This window comes from Macaca nemestrina, chromosome 3 (assembly GCF_043159975.1).
Source record: "Macaca nemestrina isolate mMacNem1 chromosome 3, mMacNem.hap1, whole genome shotgun sequence".
Classification (NCBI taxonomy): domain Eukaryota; kingdom Metazoa; phylum Chordata; class Mammalia; order Primates; family Cercopithecidae; genus Macaca; species Macaca nemestrina.
The window spans coordinates 178,333,355-178,339,928 of record NC_092127.1 but is presented as its reverse complement, the minus strand read 5'-3'; positions in this window follow the sequence as shown (position 1 = coordinate 178,339,928).

Genomic DNA, 6,574 nt, shown 5'->3' with positions numbered 1-6,574 from the left:
TGCAAAAGGTTTTTAGCTTGATGAAATCCAATTTGTTTATTTTTGTTTTTATTTCCTGTGCTTTGAGGTATTTCAAAAATCTTTGCTCAACCCAATGATGGGGAAGTATTTCCTCTCTTTTTGTGTTTTATCATTTCAGGTAATACGCTTAAGTCTTTGATCTATTTTGAGTTTATATTTGTGCATGGTGACTGGTGGGGGTCTAGTATGAATATTCACTTTTCCCAGCAGCATTAATTGAAGAGAGCTTTTGCCATAATGTGTGTCCTTAGCACCTTTGCCAACAATCAGTTGGCTATAAATGCATGAATTTGAATTTCTTCCCAGTCTCTCTCTTCTGTTGATCTATGTGTCTGTTTTTGCTTCAGTACCATATTTTATTGATTATTATAGCTTTGTAGTATATTTTGAAGTCAAGTAGAGTGATACCACCAATTTTGTTCTTTGTGCTCTGCTTTGTTTAGGCTATTTGGGATTTTTGTTGTTGTTGTTGTTGTTGTTCCATATAAATTTTACTTTTTTTCTATTTTTGTGAAGAATGTCATTGGAATTTTGGTAGGTACTACATTACATTTGTGTATCACTTACGGTATGGCCATTTTAATACTATGAATTCTTTCAGTTCATGAACATGGGATATCTTTTCATTTATGTGTGTCTTCTTCAATTTCTTTCATCAAAGTTTATAGTTTTGGTATAGAGATCTTTTGCATCCTTGCTTAAATTTATTCCTAGTTATCTTATTTTTGTAGCTCTTGTAAATGAAATGTTCTTAAATTTTTTTCAGAAAGTTAACTACTAGCATATAGAAACCCTATTGATCTTTGTATGTTATTTTTCTGTTTTTCTTAGTTTAGCTAAAAGTTGATTGATTTTATTGAATTTTTAAAGTATTTTATCTCTGCTCTAAGCTTTATTTTCCTTCTATGAATTCTGAATTTAGTTTGTTCTTGCTTTTATAGTTTCTTAAGGTGTATCATTAGATTATTTATTGGAAATCCTTTCCTTTTTATTTAGATGTTGCTTTATATAAATTTACTTACCTCTTAGAACTGCTTTTGGTGTTTCTCACAGGCGTAGGTATAATATCTTTCCATTCTCATTTGTCTTAGGAATTTTTAAATTTCCTGTTTAATTTCTTCATTGTCTCATTGTTTGTTTAGGAACACGTTGTTTAATTTCAAGCTATGTGTTGTTTCCAAAATTTTTCTTATTGTTGACTTCTAGTTTTATGTCATGTGGACATAAAAGTTCAGATACCTGGACCTCTAGCTTCATCAGTTTGTTAAGACTTATTTTGTGGCCTAACATGTAATCTATTCTGGAGAATGTTTCTTGTGCACTTGAGAAAAATGCGTATTCTGTAACTTTTGGATGAAATGCTCTGTAAATGTCTGTTAGGTCCATTTGGTCTCTGGTACATTAAAGTCCAATTTTTCTTTGTTAATGTTTTCACTACATGGTCTGCCCATAGTTGAAAGTGGAGTGGTAAAGTCCCCTACTGATATTGTATTGTCATTTATCTTCCCCTTTCGGTCTAATAGTTTTTGCTTTATATATCTGTGTGCTATAGCGTTGGATGCATATGTATTTGTAATTATTATATGCCTTTTCTGAATTGATCCGTTTATCATTAAAGACCTTTTTCTCTTTTACAGTTGTTGTCTTCAAGTCTTTTTTATTTGATATAATTATGACTACATATACTTGCTTTTGGTTTCCATTTGCATGAAATATATTTCCCTTCCTTCACTTTCAGTCTGTTTGTCTTTAACAGTGAAACAGAGAGATGAATCTCTTGTAGGTAACATATAAATTGAGTCCTATTTCTTCCATCTATTAACCACTCTATAGCTTTTAATTGGAGAATTTAATACATTTACATTCAGGGTTATTATTGATAGATAAGGAATTACTTCTGCCATTTTATTAATTTTCTGGTTGTTTTGTTAATGCTTTGTTCCTTTCTTCCTCTTCCATTGTTTACCTCTGTGGTTTGATGGTTTTCTGTGGTATTAAGCTTTGTTTCCTTTATCTTTCTCATTTATTCAATTATGTATTTGCTATAATTACTTTTTTGTGGTAACCATGGGGCTAATATCAAGAATCTTAAAGTTATAATAGATTAATTTAAGCTGATAGCAACTTAAATTTGGTCATATAAAAATACTTTATATTATTTCCCTTTCCCACAATTTATATTTGTGTTGGCTTAATTTGCCTCTTTATTATTGTTTCTTAGCCACCAATTGAATCTGTTGTTTTTTACATTTATTTATTTATTCATTTATTTATTTGTTTTTGAGATGGGGTTTCACTCTTGTTGCCCAGGCTGGAGTGCAATGGCGTGATCTCAGCTCACTGCCACCTCCATCTCCCGGGTTCAAGCAATTCTCTGATCTCAGCTTCCCGAGTAGCTGGATTACAGGCACCCGCCATCATGCCTGGCTGATTTTTGTATTTTTAGTGGAGACAGGGTTTCACCATGTTGGTCTGACCATCATGCCTGGCTGATTTTTGTATTTTTAGTGGAGACAGGGTTTCACCATGTTGGTCTGACCTCAGGTAATCCACCCACTTCGGCCTCCCAAAGTGTTTTTTACTATTTTTACTTCAAAACTTCATACCAGACAATTGAAAGATGTACATAACACTATTACATCACTGGGGTATTCTGGGTATAATTTATGACTTTACGTCTACTGGTGAGTTTTATACATTCATGTGTTTTCATGATCGTGATCATTATCCTTAGTTTCCAGTTGCAGCACTCCTTAAGCAATTCTTATCAGGCCAGTCTAATGGTGAATTGCCTTTGCTTGGTGTGTGTGTGTGTGTGTGTGTGTGTGTGTGTGTGTGTGTGTGTCGGGAAAGGCCTTTATTTCTCCTTTATTTCTGAAGAATAGCTTTGCTGGAATAGTTTTATTGGCTGACAGGTTTTTTATTTGAGCACTTTGAATATATGATTCCATTCTCTGCTGGTCTGTAAGATTTCTGCTAAGAAATACAATGATACTGTAAAGGTGGCTTTTTTATATGTGACTTGACACTCTCTTGCTGCTTTTAGAAATCTCTCTTTTATTTTTGGCTTTTGACAGTTTGATTATAATGTTCTTCAGAGAGTTTGTATTGAATATAATTAGGGTTTTTGAGCTTCCTGAATCTGTATGTTCATATCCATCTCACCACTTAGAAAGTTTTCCGTTATTATTTTGCAAAATAGGGCTTCTGCACGGTTTTCCACCTATTCTCTCTCTAGTACTCATATAATCATAATAAAAAAATTGTTAGCTTAATGATCCCACAAGCCTTTTAGGATTTCTTCTTTCCTTCTTTTCAATTCTTATTTCTTTATTTTTCCTCTGACTGTGTTATTTCTTCTGGTTGATATCATCTGTTGTTGAAGCTCCTAATTTTATTTATCTATTTATTTATTTTGAATCCAACTGAATGGCATGATGTTCTTGGCTTTTGTCTTCCAGTGTACCATCAGACACACTGTGGCGAGACCCTCAGGTTTCTGTCACCTCTGTATCATTCTCACTATCCTCCCCTTCTTTCCAAGGATCCCATGTCCTAGGATTCCACACTGTCTTGCTCAGAATCATCCAGATTTTAGGCCATAACTCTTTTGCCAACCCCCAGGTAGAGGGATTGCCTGGTTAGGTCTCTATATTCTCCTTGCTTTTATCTCCCTCCCTTTTATCTAGCTTCTTTACAAAAATCCCAGCCAGGGCAACTTGAACGCTCACTTATCACTTTCTATCAATTGTATTTTTAAAACTCAATTCATTGACTTATTCAGCTCCAACATTTGGTTTGTTGCTTTTTTATGATATCTATCAAAACTCCTTATTTAAATCATGAACTGTTTCCTGATTGTATTAAATTGACTGCGTTCTTTTGTAACTTGCTGACTTCCCTTATGATTATGAATTTGAATTCCTTTTCAGGCATTTCATAAATGGTGAGCTATTTTACTTAAGAGATACTATGTTCTTTTGGAGGTTGACATGTTTTCCTGCCTTTTTGTTTTTGTGCCTTATGTCCCCAAATTGATATCTGTGCTCTGGTTGTTGAGCTAGGCATGTGCAGATACAAAAGGAAAACAGGCAGTCTGTAGGGATTTTGGGGGAGGTGGTAGGAACTTCCAGGCTGGTTGTTGGACAAGGCTTGGGCACATGTTGGTGCAACCAGCCCAGTGGCTGTCAGGCTGTCTCTTCAGAGTAGGGGAAGCAGGACCAGACCAGACATCAGGCCAGTCACAGGTAAAGGCAGATGCTGCAAGGCCACATGCCTCTGTGGCAGTCTGTTTGTGTCTTGGGATTTGATATGGTTTTTCTGTGTCCCCACCCAAATCTCAACTTGAATTGTATCTCCCAGAATTCCTACGTGTTGTGGGAGGGATCCGGGGGATGTAATTGAATCACGGGGGCCTATCATTCCCATGCTATTCTCGTGATAGTGAATAAGTCTCACAAGATCTGATGGGTTTATCAGGGGATTCCGCTTTTGCTTCTTCCTCATTTTCTCTTGCTGCCACCATGTAAGAAGTGTCTTTCACAATGCTGAGGCCACCCCAGTCAACTGGAACTTTAAGTTCAATTAAACCTGTTTTTCTTCCCAGTCTCAGGGATGTCTTTATCAGCAGCATGAAAACAGACTAATACAGTAAGTTGAGACCAGTAGAGTGGGGCATTGCTGAAGATACCAAAAAATGTGGAAGCAACTTTGGAACTGGGTAACAGGCAGAGGTTGGAACAGTTTGGAAGGCTCAGAAGACAGGAAAATGTGGGAAAGTTTGGAACTTCCTAGAGACTTGTTGAATGGTTTTGCCCAAAATGATGATAGCAATATGAAAAATAAGGTCCAGGTTGAGGTGGTCTCAGATGGAGATAGAAAACTTCTTGGGAACTGGAGTAAAGGTAACTCTTGTTATGTTTTAGCAAAGAGATTGGCAGCATTTTGCCCCTGCCCTAGAGATTTTTGGAACTTTGAACTTGAGAGAGGTGATTTAGGGTATCTGGCAGAAGAAATTTCTAAGCAGCAAAGAATTCAAGAGGTGACTTGAGTGCTACTAAAGGCATTCAGTTTTATAAGGGAAACAGAGGATAAAAGCTTGGGAAATTTGCAGCCTGACTATAAGATATAAAAGAAAAACCTATTTCCTGTGGAGAAATTCAAGCCAGCTGCACAAATTTGCGTAAGTAGCAAGGAGTCTAATGTTAATTCCCAAGACCATGGGGAAAATGTCTCCAGGCCATATCAGAGACCCTCATAGCAGCCCCTTCCATCACAGGCTGGGAAGCTGAGGAGGAAAATGTGGTTTTGTGGGCTGGGTCTGGGGTCTCTGTGCTGTGTGCAGCCTAGGGACTTGGTTCCCTGTGTCCCAGCTGCTCCAGCCATGGCTGAAATGGGCCAACCTACAGCTTGGATTGTGGCTTCAGAGGGTGGAGGTCCTAACCCTTGGTAGCTTCCATGTGATGTTAAGCTTGCAAGTGCACAGAAGTCAAGAATTGAGATTTGGGAACCTCCACCTAGATTCCAGAAGACATATGGAAAGGCCTGGGTGCCCAGGCAAGTTTGCTACAGGGGTGGGGCCCTCATGGACACCCTCTGCTAGGGAAGTGCAGAAGGGAAATGTGAGGTTAAAGCCCCTACACAGAGTCCCTACTGGAATTCTGACTAGTGTAGCTGTGAGAAGAGGGCCACCCTCCTCCAGACTCCAGAATGATAGATCCACTGACAGCTTGCACTGTGCACCTGGGAAAACCAGACACTCAACACCAGCCCATGAAAGCAGCTGGGATGGAGGATGTATCCTGCAAAGCCACAGGGATGGAGCTATCCACACCCTGGGAACCCACCTCTTGCATCAGCATTACCTGGATGTGAGACCTGGAGTCAAAAGAGATCATTTTGGAGCTTTAAAATTTGACTGTCCCACTGGATTTTGGACTTGCATAGACCCTGGAACCCCTTTGTCTTATCCAATTTCTCCCATTTAGAATGGCTGTATTTACCCAATACTTGTATTTCCATTGTATCTAGGAAGTAATTAGCTTGCTTTTGATTTTACAGGCTCATAGGCGGAAGGGACTTGCCTTGTCTTAGATGAGACTTTGGACTGTGGACTTTTGGGTTAATGCTGAAATGAGTTAACAATTTGGGGGACTGTTGGGAAGGCATGATTTGTTTTGAAATGTGAGGACATGATATTTGGAGGAGCCAGGAGAGGAATGATATGGTTTGGCTATGTCCCCACTAAAATCTCAACTTGAATTGTATCTCCCAGAATTCCCACATGTTGTGGGAGGGACCCAAGGGGAGGTAATTGAATCATGGGGGCTCGTCCTTCCCATGCTATTCTCGTGATAATGAATAAGTCTCATGAGATCTGATGGGTTTATTGGGCATTTCTGCTTTTACTTCTTTCTCATTTTCTCTTGTTGCTGCCATATAAGAAGTGCCTTTCACCTCCCACCATGATTCTGAGGCCTCCTCAGCCACGTGGAACTATAAGTCCAATTAAACCTTTTTTTCTTCCTGGTCTTGGGTATGTCTTTATCAGCAG